Genomic DNA, 23169 nt, shown 5'->3' on the forward strand with positions numbered 1-23169 from the left:
GCCTTTGTATGTGGGCCAAAGAGCATCCAGGGCCTCTAGGGATGCATGCAAGATGGGCAGTGCTGAGTGGGAAAGGGGGCGTGAACCCGACCATGGAGTCCTTTTATTCTTTTCCCTCTGTCAACACTCATTTCTAGTGAGAAAACTCAGAGCAGTGTGGTCCAGAGTAGCCCAGTGACCCAAAATCCTGACAGTTTGCCCATCTTGATGAGCACAAACCTCAATGACCCAATACAATAAATATTGTCCCCAGAAGGAGAATGGGCCTCAATGGCATTTGCAACAGCTGGTGAGGGGGAGAAGTTGTTTTGGCTGAGAGGGAGAAGGCAGGCCTCCTGTCTCATCTGTGGTGGAGCTGTGCCACTTCTGTGAGATTTCAAACACGATAATATTAATTCTATGGTGCCCGACGGGTGTGGCTCAGTGGGTGAGCGTCTATCTATGAACCAGGAAGTCACGGTTCAATTCCCAGTCAGGGCACAAGCCCAGGGTTGTAAACTGGATCTCCAGTAGGGGGCATGCAGGAGGTAGCCCATCAATGATTCTTTCTCATTATTGATCTTTCTATCTCTCTCTCCCTCTCCCTTCCTCTCTGAAATCAATAAAAATATATGTTTTGGAAAAATTAATTCTATGGTCTTTTTTTTTTATTGTTTTATTGCTTAAAGTATTACAAAGAGTATTACATATGTCTCCTTTTTTTTCCCGCCCTTGACAATCCCCTGGCCCCAGTGTCTTATGTCCATTGGTTATGCTTATATGCATGCATACAAGTCCTTCAGTTGATCTCTTACCCCCCTCCCTCCTGCCCCCCAACCCTCCCTGGCCTTCCCGCTGCAGTTTGACAATCTGTTTGAGGCAGCTCTGCCTCTGTATCTATTATTTTTCATAAGTTTATAATGGTCTTTATTATCCATGAATGAGTGTAGGACCCATTAGCTAAAAGATTATTAACTTTGCTCTGACACATGGATATGAGAGCAATGGCTCTGAGAAGCCATTTTTCCTTGCCAGAGAAGTTTTAGGTCTTGTGTTAGCAGAATAAAAAACAAACTAATTCCTTCTCATATACTTAACTTTGCAAAATAATACCTTATTCTGGAGAGGCAACAGTAGGAATCCAGAAAAGAATTATGCTTCCATCCATGTGACACATTGCCACATGTTACAGCATGAATCATTTGTGAGTAGTTTCTAGCACATGTGAGAGAAATGGAATTCAAGTGAATGAATGTCAAAAATGGAGGAAACTGCTTAAAATTGGGTTGAAATCCATTAAGGATAAGTGCAAGGAAGAAAAGAAATATTCATATGTAGGAAAGAGAATATTTTGCTATAAAAAAAAAATAATGTGGAAGTTTGAGATTTGAACAGTTTTGTCACTACCCTGTGTATGGATGCACAGGAATATTTACATCTGTTTGTGATTCTGCAAGGATAGAGATACATACTGTGTTGTTAAAATGAGTTGCTTATTGATACAAGGATAGAAGGAGGATCAATGAGAAGGGTCAGGTAAGACTGACTGGGACAGGATAAGGTGGAGATAGAAAAAGAAGGCATGGGGATCCAAGTAAAAAAGACAAGAATATAAAATATTGTGCCCCCAAAATGTATTCTTTCATCTCTCTTATTTATGTGTAAGTTGAACTATATAAAATTGCAATTTTTTAGTACCAGCATGGCCTATAATAAGCAATTTCATTCCATTGGACTTAAATATATATTTACACATGTCTACATAGCAATCCTATCTAATAAAAGACAAAAAAGGTAATTGACCGTACCTTCGCTATGCTTCCTATTAGCTAATCAGGGCGATATGCAAATTAACAGCCAACAAAGATGGCGGCCGGCAGCCACACAACTGAACTGAGCAGGAGGCTTGCTTGCTCCAGTGATGGAGGAAGCCAAGGTTCCCCGCCTGCCGCGGCCTGGCTCTGAGCTCCGAAAGCAACAAAGTTTCAATTATAGAAGCTAAACAAACCCCAGGTACCTGCTTTCAGCAGGTCGTGGCCTCAGAGTTGGAGCGAGCAGGAGCCGGCTCTCAGCTCCAGTGACGGCAACAAAGTTTCTATTATAGAAGATAAATAAATCCCAGAATAAAAAGAAAAAAAGAAAAAAGGGAGAGGATGGAAGCTTCAGTCGCAGGCCAGCCTGAAAACAACCCTCAGCCCCTCACCCAGACTGGCCAGGCACCCAAGCGGGACCCCAACCCTGATCCAGGACACCCTTCAGGGCAAACCAGCTGGCCCCCACCCATGCACCAGGCCTCTATCCTATATAATAAAAGGGATTATTAATTTTGACCCTAACAGCAGAAAGACTGGGAATGACTGGTCACTATGACATACACTGACCACCAGGGGGCAGATGCTCAATGCAGGAGCTGCCCTCTGGTGGTCAGTGCACTCCCACATCAGGGAGCTCTGCTCAGCCACAAGCCAGGCCGATGGCTGCCAGTACAGCGGTGGTGGTGGGAGCCTCTCCCGCCTCCTCAGCAGCACTAAGGATGTCTGACTGCAGCTTAGGCCTGCTCCCCACTGTCAAGTAGACATCCCCCTAGGGCTGCGGGCTGCCAGAGGGATGTCTGGTTGCCAGCTTAGGCCCAATCCCCCGGGGAGCAGGCCTAAGCCAGCAGGTGGTCATCCCCCGAGGGGTCCCAGACTGCGAGAGGGGACAGGCCCGGCTGAGGGACCACCCCCCCCCCCCGAGTGCACAAATTTTTGTGCACCAGGCCTCTAGTAAATGTATATGTATAAAGAATGTAAAATATTCATCTGTTGATCACCTTATCCTCTCACAAGCTCATTTTCACGACACCATTGTCCACCTCTCCCCCGTGTATTGTCAGCACAATGTTTATGAAAATTATCCCATCCTCCCTGACTCACCTCTGGCCCGCTTTGGCATGCACTGCCAACCAAGGGCCAATGGCCCTAATCAGACTCCACAAGAGTCACAAAATTTGTACTTGGAAAGCAACACAGATCAAAAAAACACATCCCCTCTCTTGTTCACAGTCGGTTTGGGTTGGCATTGTGCTGTTCATCCCAGTTTCCTAGGCAACCAGCTTCCAACCCATCTTGAATTACAGGTTGTCCTTTCCGCCCACACTCCATCACAAGCCTGTAGCAACTGAAGGGGCAAAATGCAATTTATAACAGTTTCCTCTGGGAATAAATATTCTGTCAGCCACAAGAACATCTCATCCCTGGCACAACCCAGCACTAGTTGGGCTCTCCGGTGCTAGCTATTGTCAGCAACAGTTTCTTAATAGGATTTTACAAACAGTAGCCCTGTGCAGAAATAAGTTACATGAGTGTCTTAGCTTGTTTGATATTTCACTTGCAGGAAGGATTTGTGTATTTGTACAAAAATCACTAATCATCCCTAGACATTAAAGTACCGAGCTTTTATGATTTGCATTCACAAAATTTAAACTCATATTTCAGAAACATGAAATATTTGTTTGCATGGAACTCTCCTTTAAAAAGAGACATGAAAATGTGCTTGTTTCTAAATAATGTGGATTTTTCATCCTGTTTGGCTCTTTCTTGTGTGTGGGGAGAGACAGGTAATATAGTGAGGTGGCTTAGTGCATATGCACATGGGCTTTCAAATTAGACTTAGTTTTAGTTCTGGTTTGAACACTGCCTTACATGTGTGATCTTGAACAAGTTACCTGACCTCAGTGGTTTTCAGTTTCTTATCTGTAAAATGGGTGCATTAGTAGAACGCATCTTAGAGAGTTCTTGTGAACAGTACGAGAGGTGATGTGTATAAAAGTGCTTAGCATAGTTATCTGGCATGTAAGCCATTTTATATACAAGTGAGTTGCTATGGACTTAGCCTTGTCTAAGTAAAATGTTTTGGCTGTCCCTGAGAAATTGGCCCGGTCTTGGCAGAAGACTAAGAATTACACAAGGATTGAAGGATCCAACAGGAAGTAGAGGTTATTGAAAGGCCTGGGGACTTTAACCTGCCATCAGCCATATGAAATGGATAGGTACCTCACTTTGGGATCAACTTTCTAAAATAGTAGATTTGTTCCTGCTTCATACCATCTGCTTAGCAGTAGAGTTCTATTCAAAATGTGTCCGCGTTAACTGGCATAACAGGAGAGGAAATGCAAACTCAATCAGTGTAATTGCCTGCTAAAGATTCTGTATGTATGTATTCCCACACAGACTATAAAGATCCTTTTTCTAAGTTGGGTAGCATTTCCTTATGAAGGTGGTTTTATGGTTATTATTACAGTGTGAGGTTTTTCAAAAGTTCCATCCAGGAACTTGAAAACAAAGACATTGGAAATTTAATTGGATTGTATTTTAAAGAACACTATGAAAATTTCATTTTAATCTAAAGTCAACATGTATAAAACATAAAGCATTCCCTGATATTTCATACTCTACTTGAAAATGAAATGAAAGTCATCTGAATTTTATTTTCTTTTTGATAAATTGGCACTATATAACTCTTTTTTTGCCACTTTGATTTTTAAAGAGATTAAGCTGTAGAAATGTTCCAGTGCAAATATAATTTGTATTTGTTGAAAAAAGAAAGACGTGATAAAATATTGATACTAAAACAATAAAAGAAAGATTTTATTAAGCCTGATAGATGCAAATAAATAATACGAAAATAAACTCACAGTTTTTTGGTGAGGGAAAAATATTAGGGCTGGGTACTTAAAATGTTTATGAAGTATATATTAGATTGATTAGTCTCCATGTTCTAAACCTCCTTTTCCAAGAACTCTGCAAACTTGGACTAACTAAACCTTAAATGCACCCTCTGAGCCAGATATGCTTGTGTCTTGCAAACTTCAAAGCAGTATTCTGCTGTATATGTCTCTGTTTTATTTACATTGCCAAGCAAAATAGGGTTCCAAGAACCTAAGCCATGATTTTAAGGCATTGGAATAAGAAACAGAAACAAAAATCTACTTTCAAATAGTTCATGTCCTTAATCTGCAAATGCACAGAGCATCACCAAAAACTAAAGCACTGGATTCCTGAATTTTAAAAAGAAAGAGAGAGTCCTCTTGTCATTATCTGCAATGGCACCATTTAATTTCCATCAGTACATTTACTTTCCTTTAGTGAAAGGCCTTGAGGCGCCCATATTTCCTCTTAGGAGGAGGATTTTCACAGCAAGTCCCTTCTCTGAATCTTGAAGCCTGGATTTGTTTGATTCGAGCCTGACAAGACTGCCTCTCAGGAGATAGTCCAGGAGACAAGACAAAAGCCGCCTGGAAGCTTTCCCCTGAAAGACTGAGCTATTGCTTTTCATGTCAAACCCACAAAATGCATCAAAGCAGCTGGGTTCTCTGCTTGGAAGCACAACCACAAGGCATTGCAACCAATTCATCTCTTCTTCTGGTATTAGTGAACTGGCTTCCAGTGCGTCCCCAGGTCTACATGCTGCTAATCCAATTGTAGTAAATCTCACCCCCACCAACAGAGGATGAGTTCTTTGAATCTGTATCCAATGCAAACATGTGAGGTATTATCATACTTTTTATATTCCTAAACTCTCCACTCTGCCACCCAGATATTGGTTAGTGAGATGGCGGGAGCTTCCGTTTTCCTCCCAGTCAGCTAACTCCAAAAGAGAAGAGAATAGTTATTTAATTATAACAAGCAAATACATGGAAATATGTTTGCAACAGATTTTTTTAAAGCTTATGTGCCTAGGATAATATTCCCCTTGACCCTTGGTAATCTAAGGATTTTCCTCTGAGCCTTCACCAGAATTATGATACTTCATTATTCAAGAATAAAAGGTTTTTTTTAACATGATAAATATTCAGATTAAATTGCTAACAAAAGTAATATCCCAAAAAAGTAATAGCCAAGACACAGATAATAACAATGTCCTATTTTAAGTACTGTCTATGCAACAAAAATCCATAGGACAAATAACAGTTTGAATAGTTTTTGATAGAAGTTGGTAAGAATAGGATTTTGGCATAACCTGCACTTCCTAGTCACAAGTTAGTTTCAAAGGAAGCTGTTAAATTATAAACTCAGGTGCCCCTTAGCCATTTTCTATTGAAGGAAACACAAAGAGAATTTGAGTCTATGATTATTGTAATGTCCCAATGAATACTAAGTTGCCATCATTTCTTAGACTCATCATTATGATGGAGTTACTCTCAGTAACTGAGGAATAGTTCTTTATAATCTGCTTTAAGCTACATAATCATTTCTTCTTAACTTTTTAATAAAGATGGGGCCCCAGCTAAAGTGAGGTTTACTTATTAATCCTAAGGTTTCAATACATTGGATTCATTGTCTGCTCAAATACATGTTTTCCACTGTTGACTGGACAGATTAGAGGCCTTTGGGCATTCCATTCTAATCCACCTGGTCATTTACCACTAATTCTAACTCTTTACCAAGTAGATATGATTATTTAATTTCTATCCAGTGGCTTAGACAATATGGTATTTTTCTGTTTCAAACTATCTCAGAGGTCATTTCACCTAAGACTAGCTTCTTTGAGCACAGCTGACATGGCTCAGTGGTTCATGGCTCATCCACCTAGGAACCAGGAGGTCATGCATGGTTCGATTCCTGGTCAGGGCACATGCCCATGTTGTGGGCTCTATTCCCAATGGGAGGCATTCAGGAAGCAGCCAATCAATGATTCTCTCTCATCATTGATGTTTCTCTCTCTCTCTTCCTCTCCCTTTTTCTCTGTGAGCAATAAAATATATATATTTAAAGACTAGCTTATTTGATACCGGAATCCAGCCCAACCATTTTAACTGATATGACTGCTCAATTGACCATACTGTGTCATGCTAAATGCAGCCAATTGGTAAAATCAGGGACTGCAAGTTCTGATTCCATCCCTTTTTCTAATTTCCAGTGTGTCAATGAATAAGTTTGCTTCTTTATGCCCCAATTTCCTAACCAGAAAAATTTGAATGACAGTATTCAGCCACTTCACAAGACTCTCATGAGTAAAATAATCCTTCAGAGGCAGCAAAACACTTCCCAAGATTTAATATGGTTAAATACATTAAATACTGACAAGTCATTTACAGATAAAATAATAAAATGTATCATAAGATAAACACCACCTAAATAAACATTTTTAACATCTTTTTAATTTAAAAAAATAACACATATGCACAGCAGAATGTCTCTAAAATTCAAGGAAGTAGATAATAAGTCCTACCTAGGTTAACACCCAGGGAATGAATCAATTTTAAGAATATCCTGAATACCTTCACGGAGTTCTTTGTGCATACACACACACACACACACACACACACACACACACACACACACTTTTTTTAACAGTACAATTTAATGTGTAGTTTGGAATGACTTATAAGCCTGTCAACAGTTAATTACTTACTTGTCATTTCTTAATTATTAATAGACTTTCTTTTCTACAACAGTTTTAGGTTCATAAAAAACTGAGTGGGTACAGAGATTTCTAATATACCCCAGCCCCCCAGTCATGCATAGCCTCCCCCATAATAAACATCCCCACCTACTAGGACAAGATTTGATGGCTGTGGCTACCTTTATATAATTCCTCCAAGAATCAGCACATACTATCCCATCTTTCACTTCATGTCTTGTTTACCAGCAATTTACCAGGCTAAAGTCCACAGAAGTTGCTTTACTTTGAGATAAAAGGGAAAGTAGAAAGCAAGATGTCTTCTGAGACATTGCTCAACCCAACAATTGGCCCATCAACCCATCCTCCTCTTCTTCCCAAGCAAGGATGGAATTCCTAGTGCTACTGGCTAAACTCAAAGTTCATGTTAGGTCAGCTCTAGTGATTTAGACAGACACAATTCCTACTCCCTGAGATTTTATAATATAAATTGGTACCGGGTGACATACCATAGTAATCACAAACTAGCAAACATGTCACAATACTGCCAACATATTTATTCTGGAAGTCTACAGCATTCATTCACTAAGTGAATATCATCAGCCCGTTATCTTCAATGCCAACACTAGAAACTCCTACCCCAGCCCCTTGGATTATTAAATCTGACTCTATCCATCAAAAACAATATCACATATCACACATTATCTTATACTTTATCATGGCTTTAAAAAGAAAATCTTACTCTCTAGAGCAGTGGTTCTCAACCTGTGGGCCGCGACCCCTTTGGGGGTCAAATGACCCTTTCACAAGGGTCGCCTAAGACCATCGGAAAACACATATATAATTACATATTGTTTTGTAATTAATCAGCATGCTTTAATTATGTTCAATTTGTAACAATGAAATTGGGGGTCACCACAACATGAGGAACTGTATTAAAGAGTCATGGCATTAGGAAGGCTGAGAACCACTGCTCTAGAGCCTTAAATTACAGATACCAGAGCTTATAATACTGTTCTGAGAAGCTAGGCAACTTAAAATGGAACTTTTGCTTTGTCATATGAATCCAAATATTTTCCTGTCTTTCAGATAAATGCCACAAGAAGGTCCATCTTTTCTGGCTTAGTCTAATATTGAAGTAATGACCATATACAAGAAATAATATCTCTCCCAACACCCTAAGGGCAAAATCATCCTTGTCACTCCACACTGAAGATCTCTTTCACAGAGAGTTTCAGTTATGACTCTTGAGCATAGTATTTACGAACACACAACATATTATTCAGTAGATGAGGGGAAATGGGAAGGCTACCAAAAAAAAGTAATTTAACTTAGACACTAAGTAATGTGAGAAGACTAATTAGAAGTGTGACTTTCCAATAATTTTCCCCTGAGAATTTCTACCTGAGACTTCTTTGTCCTAGGTTTTATATCTTAAATAGACTTAAGAGGTGTGTTTTTTTAATCTAAAATGAACACCTGATAATGTAATAGTGGCCTTAATGTAATCAGCAAAAACCAGAGGAGAGGTCCAGAGAGCAGCATGATGTGTAATTGGTTGTAGATAGTTTCCATTGAACTGGTTGCCTGGTTTTTGAAATGGGCACTCAAAAGTGTAAGTTTCCATAACTGCAAATGGCCCCCTCAGACACCTTGCCAATACTGCCTCCTTTCCCAGGAACACTCCTTCTGCCTTCTCATCTACTCCTACAAGACTGGAAGCTCTTGGTGGGCAAGGGCATTACTATTTCACACACTGTTGTATCTCCTCTTCTTAGTATAGAGTATATGGCATATTATGGGTGAATAAATAATTTTTAGAAATTAGTGAATGAACGAATGAATGATTGGATAGATAGGTGATGCATGAATGGATGGATGGATGGATGGATGGATGGATGGATGGATGGAGCACACTGGTGAGACGCTATTACATAGTGATTCAGAGTAAACCTTTTGAACTCATGAAGATTTGGATATCACTCTACTCATTAGCTGGGTTATCATAATCTTTCTGAACCTATTTTCTTATCTGTAAAATTGGATAATTAGATTTTTCTTATAGATTGTTATAAAGTTGAAATGTAATAATTTATATAAAATTAATTTCACATGTAAAGATAATAACAATTATTTAATAAATAAAGGATATGTATATTAATACTTCATCTATAAAACCAGCCTATAATCAGATAGGCAGTTCTGCCTGATTAAATATGAAAAAAATCACAAAGGACTTTCAGATCTAGTTGTCAAGTCAACTAAGATGGAGAAAAAGCTATAAAAGGTGGACTTTTCTACCTTAAAAAAATTAACAAAAACATTTGGAGCTGGCAAGCATATTAAGCTTAAAATTGCACTGATAAAAGACATGTCTTAGCCATATCTGTGCTCCCTTGAATGGGGAAAAAGCCAGCAAGAGAAAGGAGACGATCATGCAAGCTGTTGCATTGTGGAAGCAGAAAAGACTATTAGACTAAGCCAGAAAAGATTCGCCTTCTTGTGACATTTCTCTGAGCAACAGGAAAATATTTAGATTCATGTGACAAAGTAAATGTTTCATTTTAAGTTGCCTCGCTATTCAGAACAATGTTATAAGTTTTCATATCTGTAATTTCAGGCTCTGGAGAGTAAGATTGTCTTTTTAAAGCCACGATAGAGTATATGATAATGTGTGATATGTGATATTGTTTTGGATTGACAGAGTCAGATTTAATAATCCAAGGGACTAAGGTAGGAGTGTCTGATTTCTAGTGTTGGCACTAAGGATAACCAGGGCTATTCTCTTAGTGAATTAATGTTGTATACTTCCAGTATAAATATGTTGGCAGTACTGTCATATGTTTGCTAGTTTGTGATTACTGTGGTATGTCAGCCAGTATCAAATGAATTGCTTTTCAAAGCAATTCTCTCTTAGATTATAAATCCTCAGAGAGTAGGAATTGTGTCTGTCTAAATCACTAGAGCTTACTTAGCAAAAGCGTTGAGCTCAGCCACTAGCACTAGGAATTCCATCAAGGCTTGGGAGAATGGGTTGATGTGCCAATTGTTGGGTTGAGCAGTGTCTCAGAGGGCATTTTGCTTTCTACTTTCCCTTTTATTCCAAAGTAAAGTAACTTCTGTGAACTTTAGCCTGTTCAACTGCTGGTAAACAAGACATGAGGAATAGTATGTGCTGATTCTTGGAGGAATTATAGAAAGGTGGCCACAGCCATCAAATCTTCTTGTTCCAGTAGGTAGAGGAGTCAGAGTCTCCCAGCAAAAGCACAAGGAAAGAAAATAGCTTCATTATCAATGCTTCATTAACTCTGACATTTACTAGTTAAATTATTATGCATCTAGATTCTATTTTATTTTTTCTCCTCAAAATACAGAAAAGTATTGCTTATTTCTTTCACTAAAACTTGCAGAATAATTTTATTCTACTGTCATTTAAATTTATAAGTACATTTTGGACAGTATGTATGTGAATTTTAAAATATATGTGGAGAGAGCCAATTTATTATAAGATATGCAGAGTTCTGCATTATTTCTCATTGGTACAAAACTAATTGGCTTTTCCCAGTCATTGCACAAATATTTATTTTTCCATTTTATCATCCTTATAATAGCAGCTGATATTAGAAGAGGGCACAACCATCTGGAAAAACCTGGAGCAAAAGCCTTGCATTTCCCAGAATCCTACCCTCATTGCTTTTCTAAGCCTCAGCGCTATTGCTGATAAAGCTCCCTTTCTTTCCACAATGCCACCCCATTGATGGCACAAGTTACCCATGCATATCCCATTCACAAGAACATTTGGTAACATTTTTCCTTGAGCTGAAAAGAAATTCCTACAATATATGGGTTATCTAAGGCCCCAGAAGTAGGAATGAAAATTGGTGGCAAGAACTCCTGGCTCCTCCACTGACCACATTAGGGTTGTGCAAATCTGGGCTGCTGTCTCTTCATGTGAAATGAGAGGGAATGATGAATAGCGTAAGAGAATGGAAAAATTCAAAAGAAAAGAACTAGATCCCACAAGACCAAGTTAACTTTCTCAATTTGGGGACTAGACTCAAGGATGTCAATAAATGCAACAAAGAACTTTCTTAAACACCCACATTCCTTATCCTGATTAAAAAAAAAAAAAAACCTTGGGTATATCTATACTCATATATATAAAAAGCTAATATGCTAAGTGTCCAACCATTCGACTAGTAGCTATGATGCGCAATGACCACCAGGGGCAGACACTCAACGCACAGGCATGGAAACATGGAACAGACTGATGAGTCTCAGAGGGAAGGGAGGTGGGGGGTGGGAAGAGATTAACCAAAGATCTTATATGCATACTGGAGGCCCTGTGCACAGATTCGTGCTCTGGTGGGGACTCTCAGCCTGGCCTGCGGGGATGGGGCCGAATCTGTGCACTGGGCCTCCTACATCCCCCAAGGGGTCCCAGATTGTGAGAGGGTGCAGGCCAGGCCAAGGGACCTCACTGGTGCACGAATACGTGAACCGGGCCTGTAGTGCTGTTATAACTAGCTCGAGATCTGCTGGCTCCTTGAGATATTTCACTTTAATGCCAGATTCCATGGTATATGGATATCCAAAGTATCCCCTGTATTTTTGTGACTTTCTTAGAAATAGAAAGGGTACAAGGAGCAGAAGAGTGTCTGCCTCCATGCTCTGCTTCTTTGTAGCAACGTACTAAATCAGAAAAGAAACTCTCCTTTATTTTCTCACATAAGGAATGTGCCCACAGTGCATTGACAAATGTAGCTGACTTACTGAAGATTGAGGGCAAAGATGAAGGAGGAAGTCAAATTGCAGCCATGTGACAAATCTGAACTGGAACCATAGTCATTGTTGTTTTAAAAAGGTACTCCTGTCTTCTTACTAATAGGCTTAGGGTTTTGCCTCATCTTTCACTCACCTGTCTCAGTCTGTCCACCTTGCTGACTTCTATCTCTTCATTATCTTTTTTTTATTATTCTTTTCTCTTCCTCTTGGGATCATAGCAAATTCTTTAATGTATCACATTCAGAGTAATTCAGGAATAATCTTTAATTGCCTGGTTAGTTAGCTCTCAGCCCTCACACTAAGATATTTATCTTCCCAAATGAGAGGAGTTCTCTCCCTGAAAAGAATTATGATGCTAGAATTTTTGTATCTTGACCTTCTTCCCCCTCATTTCATTAAATAGTGCTACATGTGTGGCAATATTGACTGTCATTCACTGATTTTTAAATCTCTTCTCTTTCTGGACACAGGGGAGGACTTCTCGGCTCCCTTGAGATTGGATATGATCATGTTTCTAGTTATGTCCAATTGGTTGAGGGTGAAAATGGTTGAGGTATTTAAATGCCAATGTGAGATTCCCCCAGTACTGATGTTGCCCTGCTGTGGCTAGAAATTGAGTCTGCTTCAACCTGGGTGCCTAAATGACAACAATGAATGAACAAAGCCTCCCTACTGACCTGCACTGGACAGGGGAGACATCTTTGTTGCTGTGAGCACCTGAGGTCTGTGGCGTATTTGTTTTTGAAGCATAATCTAGCCTCTCCTGACTAATACAGTATTATGATCACAAAGGGGTGGCACAACTTACCTCTTCCTGTGGCAAAAATTTGCATCCCCTTGGATCAGATTTTACAATCAGGGGACTGAGCATTTAAAACGGGTTCTGCCCTTTGATAGTGCTCTCTCTGAATCTCAAGGCCTGAAAAGACACAATTTTTAGAGAATTTGCTCATGGGGATCAGTTGGTCCTTCTACGCATCCATTCCCTTTCCCACTTCTGCCTCTGCTTTGAACATTGCCTATCAGAAACCTTTCAAGTTGAAATTAACCAGGCACTTGCTTCTCAAGTGCAAACAGAAAGGTGAAAAAAGAGGAGGGGTGTTCCCAAAGCAAGTCCATATATAGTTGTACCAGCCAATGCCCAATGCAGGGTCTTTGTTCAGTTTCTTCATCAATAGTTCCCAATGTATTCAGTGTATCATCAAACCTGAAAATGAAGTGAGACATTAAAAGAGCAACTCTCTTGTCCGTGAGATATGTTCAGAATGACATGTTGTGTTCTGAAATTAGACTGTGATGTTATTGTGCAACTATGTAAAAGTACTAAAAATTCTTGAAATGTACACATAAAGCAAGTGAGTTTTATGGCAGGTAAATTAACCTAAAATTTTTTAAGGGACAAAGTAAAATATATTATTGCTTTGAATAAAGCATGATTTTAAAAACCAAATATTGCTTTGTGTTATAAAATTGTCATATTATTCAGCACAAAAAGATACCATAAACTTTCATTTCAGTATTTCAAGAAGTATGATCATGTCCCCAAGATATTAATGACTAGTCATGAAATTAGTTCAGATTCCAAATTAATGTTTCATTGAAAGTTTCCCTCATGCTATTTTAATATTGCTAGCCTGTTGACATAAATGTCATCATTAGTCTGGTTCCGATGTCTATTTATGCTTCACATAAAATCAGGAAGATTACATTTTTAGAACATGAGGGCCAGGGGAATACCAGTAGACCTTTTAGTCTCTGTGTCATCTGAGTAAATGGTAAAGTTTATATGTTGGCACATTCTGTCTACTGTCATGTATTTAAATCTGGTCCCATAAAAGGATGGTTAATTTCCCAGTGGCAAGGAGCAAATAGCGAAGGTGGAGGGGATGGAATCTGGCCTGAGGTATGCCCTCTAAGTTAAGACAGAAGATACAGAAACTTCCCACTCATTCGTCCAACCAATGTTGGTTGCATGCCTGCTCTGTGCCAAGCAATGGACTCAATGCTAATGCTGCAATGGTGACCAAATCCATAGGTCCCTCATATATTCTAATGGTAGAGAGGAGTGCCCAGTACAATGTCAAAAACTGACAAACTCAGGCCTGATTTGAGGAGCAATTGACTCAAGGATTTCCATACAGAGGAGCAGAGCCCCATGGTGGGGAATGGAGAATGAGGCCCTCCGTGGAGTAAAGGCAAAGTGTGGCCATCAGCAAGGACACCAGGGAAACTACAAAGCTCTGTGATCCTCGTTTGTCAGAAAGGTGCCTTGGGCTGCAATGAGGAATCAGGCAGCTCATGATCTTCAGTAGTCCCCACCAGAGCCCAAGTGCAGTAGAGCACCAATACCAAGTCCTACTGAATGCAAGTATGAGAATGCTTAAAATTGCTTGCTTCAACTATGGCTTCATCTGTGGCTCCCAGTGGGTGTCAGACCTCAGAGGAAGAGCCTTCGTCGATGATAAACCCATCCATTGGAAGCTGCGATGAGTACAGACAAGGAGAAGCTGCATGGCCGTGGTTAAGGGTAGGAGCCCTGGGAGCAGAAAACCTCAGTTTGAATCCACGTTCTGCCACTTACGAGCTAAGTAACTTGGGACACATGATTTAATCAGTTTCTTCATATGTAAAAACATCGATGATGATAATAGCATCTAATTTATTGGATTATTGCCGTTATTAAATGAGATGACATATGAGCAGTAATTAGAATATTGCCTAACCTTTCACAAACTCCCAAGATATATTATATGATTAAAGGATGCCAGGGCCTAACCTTTGCAGCTGCAAAGAGGTTTTTAAATTTCATTTACCCACATAAGATTCTACTATAAACCAATAAGAGTGAGTCTGCAGGTCATGCAAAAGCCAGTCTATCATGGCTTCTAAGCCTTAGTTACTAATAAGTAATTAGCTTGAGTATAAACATCCAATACAGCAGTTTCAAATGCAAATAACTACTCTAATACCATGGTTTCCATTTCAGTAAAAATGAACATGCCGTAGGTGATACTATAAGAACACCTTACATTTTCTATTAATATGCACTGCGCCTAGAGTTATGTACTAGAGTTTCTAGCACCTCCCAATATTCTAGGCCTCCTGAGAGCATTCTAAGGGTGGGGTCTTACATGGCATCAGCCAAGCAGAATGAAACTTTGGCTTAATGACCTCACTTAGGACCAGATGATGTGATATGGGAGTGGGGATCCAAGAGGGTTGTAACATAGAGAAAGGAAGAATGGTCAGGGTAGGATGGTAGAATCATTCTTAAGAGATTATATTCTTCTCACACTCTACTTAGCTTCCCCTTTGACTAAAGTGGATGTGACAAGTGAAAGAGCTACTTCAGCAGCCAGAGGCCTGGCATTGACCAGGAGTCTCCTTTCTCATTTGAAAACTCAATCTAAATTATGAAGATGGAGAAGAGGCGACATGAACTGGCTCCCACCGAATTCTAGCCCAAATGTTTCTCTAACACAACATGGATGAACTAAGGGTCTAGGATGGCTAAAGTTTTGAATTGCTTTGTGAACATAGTGGAACTTTGAGATTATTGTTTAGAAAATAACCCTCAACAGCTAACCTCACAGTTTACCACATTCAGGTTTCTCTTAGACTGCAAGTGGAGCCTGCCTGAACCCCTTCCAGAAAACTTGGATCTGTCCTTTCCAAACTGGAATTTGTGTATGCCTTGGCATGAGAGGCAAACAAAAGGGCACCACTGCATTCGATTTCTGCCAACTCTGATTCCCCACGGGCCTCCGGCCTGTCTCAGAGGGTCGGAAGCATTTGCCTGATTTCCAATACCACATCTTTGAGTTTCAACTTTTACTGAATTGTTTACAGTATTTTCTGTCTCTAAATTCACCAAAAGGTTACCACCACCCAATGGCAACGCAAAGATGAATGACTCAGATTGCTGTTAGGTAATTAAAGACCAGTTTTCACACATCAAAAGAAAATGAATATATCTTTCAAGTAAGAAGGCATGCTGAGAGAAAGAACAAGATACCTTTAGAGACATTTACACTTGGGATAGCTGATCTTTTTAAATATATTTGTGCAAAATAACTAAATAAAAGGGGCCTGCTGTAAAATATTACTCCAAATCTACATTAGCCTGGGCAGCTATACACTTTCAAGTTCTGAAAATATGACTTATCTGGTCTGGCAATGCATTAAGAATGCTCTGTAGTTTAAAAAAAATGAGCTATTGATCTTAGCAGATTTTAATTTAGATTAGTTCACTTAAAAGTGTAATAAATGGCAGGCTCACATGTTGAATCACTAAGGCAACAATTATTTTAAGAGCATCAGTCATCTGTGCTTCCAATTTAATCAGATCTCTTTATAGAGGTTTTAGACGGTGTTTGAAATAATCACATAGTCTGTCTGTGAAAAGGTGTTTTGAGTTGTATGTCAAAAGTCGAAGAGAAATTAGAAAGACAACTTATAGTTTTAAAAGACCCATGATGACAGATGGGTATTTGCTTTTATTTTATTTGTGAGCAATTGTGGGGTTTTTGTGAGGTTGTGTGTGTGTGTGTGCATTTGAGAGTGAGAGAGAGAAGGTATAGTATCTGAACTAGAAAAATAACCCAGACGGTTTAGATTTGCAAAGCCTAAACATCTTTAAGAAGTAAAGACAAGACCAATTACATTCCCTTTGTGACCGCTAGGAAATGAGTTCTTGGTCATGTTCTAAAGGAAAAGTCAAATATAGTAAAAAGAGAAAAGATGAGAAAGAGCTAGCTGTTAGCATTAACTTGCAGTTTTACCTTAGAAGCAAATATTTAGTCTAAAAGGCTTTGACCTCTTATCTTTGTTTCCCTAAAGATTTCATCATCTTGGTCCCTGAGATGCTAGTGGCTCCCTGCTGAGATAGAGGGGCCTTCACCTCGGTAGCTGAGACCTTGAGCCCTCTCTTAATCCTATGCAGTTTTCATACTGCCATCTTTCCTGGCATCTGTGCATAAAGCAATGTAAGAGATTACAATATAAATGACATCTGAGGGATTCATCTGAAATTCTATTTCACTGTTTAATAATTAAAAGTTAAAAACCTCTCTGTAGCTTTATAGCACTCTCTAACAAGAATAAATTTCATTGATAAGGCATCCTCCTTCCCAACACTGGAAGCTGTTGGCAATTTCTGCAGAAATGAGTTTTGTGATTAATAAATCATGTGCTCTGGGCTGTGACTCCATGAATGAAGCTCTGATTGAAGTATTGTTACATATTTCAGAATTCCCAAGTATCCACCCACTTACAAGTGTGTGAATTGAGCATAGGTGCCTCCATTTCTTCATTCATAGAATGGGGTTGGGCACTAGTACTTACTACACAGGACTGTTGCAAGGATTAGATGAGTCAATGCAAGTAAAGTGCTCAGAACAGAGGTTGGCATACAAAAAAACTCTACATGTGTTGGCTCTTGTTATTATTGTTGCTTTTTTGTGTTATTCAGAAGAACCTTTTGCTTCACATGACTGAGAAATTCTTAGAGGAAAAGCCCTAGTTCTGGGAGGACAAAAATGATGGTAGCTACAGATTGTTTTTCATTACTTTTTGAGTCTTAAGCATTTCTAGAATGTCCCCATGTTCACTTTCAAAAGCCTAAAATTCACCAACTAGTCAGGTGAGAGAGCAATGTTCTCCAATAGGAGCCGAGGCAACACTGTATGGCTGGAGAAGATTCAGGAGTCTGTTGGTCTCAACCCTGGCTCATGCTTGAACTCACCATATCCAAGCACTTCCTACCAGTGAAACCATGGCCCCTATTCAAATGCACATACCTGGAGAATAAACGTGTTAAGTCCCTACTTCCTATAGACACTTGAATGTCAACTAAACCATCAGAACGTTTACAATTAATTTCTGCTTAAGAAGAGATTGTAAGGGTGACAAGAAGAAAAGGAGTGATACAAAGAACAGCCAGGCTACCTCCCAGTTTGTGAAGTATGCTGGGAATAAGGTGCAATTAACAATTCGAATTCTACTTTTCATGTAAATATCAAGGCAGACTTGAACGTAATACCCATAATTATGTCACTCTTGCATTGTGGTGCTGGTGGTGATGGTGGTGGTGGTGGTGGTGGTGGTGGTTGTGGTGGCGGTGGTGGTGGTGGTGGTGTGTGTGTGTTTGAGCAGAACAGAAAAGAGTGGGCTTCTGACTAGGACACTCAGAATTGTCCATATTCTACCCTGTATTGTATCTGAGCCATAGCTCTTACTCCTCCATAAAAATCTATACAAACTTTCTCCACACCACTCACAATACAATATAAGCAAAAAGAATGTGCTTGCTCTGCAAATGCATCTTCTGGATAAGTCCTGACGCCAACCCTCCCTTATTTTCAATTTACCCCCAAACTCCTGGCTTAAAAATCTGGAACCACCAATGATTCTGCATCTGCAGTTTCTCTGTCTAGAGCAGGGGTGGGCAAACTTTTTGACTCGAGGGCCACAATGGGTTTCTTAAACTGGACCTGAGGGCCGGAACAAAAGCATGGATGGAGTGTTTGTGTGAACTAATATAAATTCAAAGTAAACATCATTACATAAAAGGGTACGGTCTTTTTTTTTTTTTTTTTTTTTTAGTTTTATTCATTTCAAACAGGCCGGATCCGGCCTGCGGGCCGTAGTTTGCCCACGGCTGATCTAGAGCCATCCTCTCCAGATCTCAGAAGGGCTGGCCCCTTCTCATCTCACCGATTAGATCTCAGTGAATCTCCCTCTGCCTCAATGAGTGCTTACTCAACCACGCTGTAGAAAGTGGCTCTCAAGCCTCACCCTACCTTCAGTTTCCTTCCCCCTCTTGCTAGCTGTGATGAACCTATTTCGTTTATTTGTTTGGTTGGCATCTACTTCCTTCACCCAAAAGGAATCTCAGGGAAAGAAAGGACCTTGTCTGGCTTCTGCCTAAGTAGGTGCTCAGTGCCTATTTGTGGAGTGAAACAAAATTACAATCACGAAAGAATACTTGTCATGTGAATGTTTGCTGCTACTAAAAAAAAAAAATGATAACCCAATGAAGGGCCTGGGAAGTGACCAAGGGGATCCAGATGGAAGGTGCACAAGTAAACACCCCAAAAAGGAACAAAGAGAATTGGAACAAAAGACTGGTTGGAGAAGGGAGGGCAGACAGGGACAATATGGCAAAGATAACCTTTAGCTATTCACAAATTTGCCCATATCACATACTAGCTAGAGCAGTTCTCTTGCTGGTTTTCCATTTAGAGAAACAAGGTGATTATCTTGGAGAGCTAAAATGTAATTCAGATCTCCTCCTTCTCTTGCTGGGGCTGCGTGAGCCCCCTCTGGCAGTTGGTCATTGTCTCACAGGTGTGGAATAGTCTATGGCTGGCCAGGAGGCATAAGCTCCAGAAGGCTCGTTTTCTGTCCCACCCCCAACTTGTCTCCAAGTCTCACAGAGCTAAGAATCTGCTGAATGCGAGGAGGTAGGAATCCGGAGGTAGGAATCCGGAGCCTCTGGCTCACTAAACAGCCAGCTCCTTCATTTTCCAAAATGAAACACCATGTAATAGGAAGGCTAGGGATTTAAGGCCAACAGGGGTCAGCTTACCCTTTGATGGGGGAATTCCCTCTAGAGGTTCCCCTACTGCTTAAGTGTTCAATAATAAAACTTAATTCCTCCAGATTGATTTTCCACTCTCCATCATCACCAAATCATTGCCACCCCATGGAGTATATTCCCTACTGGGGCTCCAAGGCTGTGTTGTGGAGTCTGAATAACAACTCAGAGGTGCAAGATGAGAGGGAGGAACAGGAACGTAGCGCTCCAGCGATGGTTCTTGTCAGTTGAACGCTGGCTTTGTTTTTCTCATCCAAATCCTACTCTAATTTCATCTAAAAGTTGCTTCTAGCTGTAGACAGGCAGTATGATAGCACTTCCATGGAGAAGCCTTGTATACCACGGGAGGAAAAATATCCTCCTTCTACGTCAGCGGTTCTCAACCTGTGGGTCGCGAACAATGAAAATACATCCTGCATATCAGATATTTACATTACGATTCATAACAGTAGCAAAATGACAGTTATGAAGTAGCAACAAAAATAATTTTATGGGTGGGGGTCACCACAACATGAGGAACTGTATTAAAGGGTCGCGGCATTAGGAAGGTTGAGAACCACTGTTTGATACGTGTCTGAATTCTGGACTTTCGTAGCTAATAGGACAAGGGGTTCATTTCAACCAAAGCTGACTCCTCACTTTCTAATGATCTGCTGATAGTTTTCTCCCACCTTTGTGGGTATTTCAGGGTCCAGCTTCACCGAGAGTTTACTAAAAGGGCAGGTGATGAAAATGTTGTCTCTACGTAATCTTTCATCGTTTTGTTTTACAAATCTCTCGTGTTTTGCAAACTTCCCATGTCTTCACCATTGTGTCAACCTACGTTATTGTACCATGAATTCTAATTATTTTGTATATCACATCGTCCTCCTGAAATAAACACTCATGAGGGCAGAAACCAAACCTGCCACACTCAATGGTTTTTCCCAGTAGTCAAGCTCTCATTAAGTTTTACTGAAATGAGTGGAATGTAGAAAACATCTCCCGCAACCATTTCTGTATCCATCTAGCTAAAAAGCAGTAGAACCTCACTGCATGCTGGCATCTTAACAAACCTGTTACTCACATCTCTGAATCCTAGAGATAAGAACGCCTTAACACAGACTCATAATGCAGGAAATTGTTAAATCAGAATCAAATTCCAGCTCCTGGGCAATGCAGCCAGGCACAGTATACAGAAACGTCTCCAAACCTTAATAACAGCAATGCCTGCTTTTGAACGGTGCCAACACTTTCACTGCTGTTTTCTCATTGGATCTTCACAATAGCACAGGAGGGAGAAAGGGCAGTTATTACTGACTTCATTTTGAAAAGAATGCATTGAATCACAGCACAGATATGACTTGCTGCAGTTCCATAGCAAGCATCAGAGCAGAAAGTTGGCAACCTAGGTTTCTAGACTACTTCATTCTTTTCCGACTAAACTGCACTATGACATCTGCCTTCTTCATGTGTACTTTTCATACATTTATGTGCATACCCATTGCCTGGGGATCTTGCTAATACACAAACACTGACTCAGTATAGCTGAGGCAGTACCTGATATTCTGTATTTCTAACAGACTCCTCAGGGATTACTGATGTCACTGATTTGAAGACCAGTTTGAGTGGTTAGGTGCCAGAGGGCGGTGACCATGCTAACCTATCTTTATATCTCCACTGCTTGGCACACAGTAGGTGTTCAATAAATATGTGTTGACTTAATGAAATAAGTCAACAAGTAAGTCAGCCATGCTTGGCCCACTTTTGGTATCTCTAGTGCCAAATTAATAGCAAAACACCCAGGAAATAACTGGTGAATTAATGAAATTAATTAAGCTGTCAATGGAACAAGGAAAGTGCTGACTGTAGAATTCCTTTGTGATCAGACTCAATGGGAAAATAAAGGCGTTTCAGAGCAGGACTGTCCTTGGGAAATACTCCAGTGCTCACCCTATGCTAGCCATTGAGTCCACAATAACACATTTTACTTCTGTGTTTGCGTCATCAGAATATATTCCTGACCCCCTAAGTAATATGACACCTTTTTTCCAAGTACTTTCTGTGCCTTGAAGACATGGCCTCCCTCGGACTTCCTGCCAAGGCTCAGTGAGGTAAACCAATCTCAGCATCCTCATTTTTGCTCTAGGAAAAGAAATCTGAGTTTTTCCTGTCTCCCGAGCAGAGCTGAAATTAGAGCCCAGGCCTTTTGCCTCCCAGCCCAGATCTTGACACTCGGCTGAGTCTCAAGGGGTTTTTCATACACAGCCACAATATTATCTGCACGGCGCTCCTGTGTGGTGGGGGGGTTAGGGGGGGGGTGTGCTTCAAATAAAATATTTAACTGTTCTCAACTGAGTTATGAAATAAAGGGCTTTGTTAAGAGTAAGGGATGAATAAAACAGAGCTTAATTAAAATTCTCTGAACAGTTCATAGGAGAGAACAATGCAACCCACATTCAACCATTTTCTGGGAATCTGGCTCAAGGTCTGGGGCGCAAGACACTCTGGCACTTTTAATCTGTTCTAGAAAGTATGAAAGTCCTCGCCATGTATAAATCAACCCACGAATGATGTTATCTTGACAGACTCCTAGCAACAGCAGTTACATTTTTCAGAAAGTGGGGGAAGGGGCAGGCCGGGGGTTTGGGAGGGTGGGATGCGGGCGGAGGGGAGGGGCGGGGAGTAGCAACCAGAATAGAGAGGAATCAAATGTCATCCCCTCCTTTACAGAGGGACTCAGCCCAGGTGTAGCCTATTCTCACCCACCTGGGGCCACTGGACTCCCACCTGAGGCACAGGTTAGCCCCATTATCTGGGACATTTCCAGATGTTGAGCAAGAAAGACATTTTGGAATTAAGAATCAAAAACTCTTTCATTCTAAAGAGAAAGAACAAAACGCCTCCACCAGGAGCAGAGCTGGCGTGCTGTGCAGGTACTGAGATCAGCATCAGGACTTAGTTTCCCTCCGTCTTTCAGCTCTGCATCCTCCCAAGTTGACCTCACTGTCGGAAAGGTATCCCCTCAGATGCCAAGATGGCCTCCAGCCCCTCGGACCTCCGTTGTGATAGTTCAGTAGCCGCAATGGAAAGAGGGTGCCTCTTTTACTAGTAGTTCATACAAAAGTCCCAGGACTCACTCTGAGTTGGTTAACTTATCCATCACCATAGCCAGAAGGTGTTCTGTTTAGCCAGGCCTGGGTGAGTGCCTCCTGGTGGGCTGGAGAACAGAGCCCCCTGAAGCACAATAACCAAGGATTTGGAAGGAGTAGTTCCCCCAAGGAAACCTGAGGTGCAGTTACTAACAAAGAAGGAAGGGATGTGAGGAGGCAAGCAGGGCAGGCTGCTACTAAGTTGTTATATTTTGTCTGAATTCTGATAGCTAGGTTTCTCCTTGGTTCCGAAACCCAGTCCATAATTGGAACACTATTTCTGATAACTGGTTC

This window comes from Myotis daubentonii, chromosome 17 (assembly GCF_963259705.1).
Source record: "Myotis daubentonii chromosome 17, mMyoDau2.1, whole genome shotgun sequence".
In the NCBI taxonomy this organism is placed as follows: domain Eukaryota; kingdom Metazoa; phylum Chordata; class Mammalia; order Chiroptera; family Vespertilionidae; genus Myotis; species Myotis daubentonii.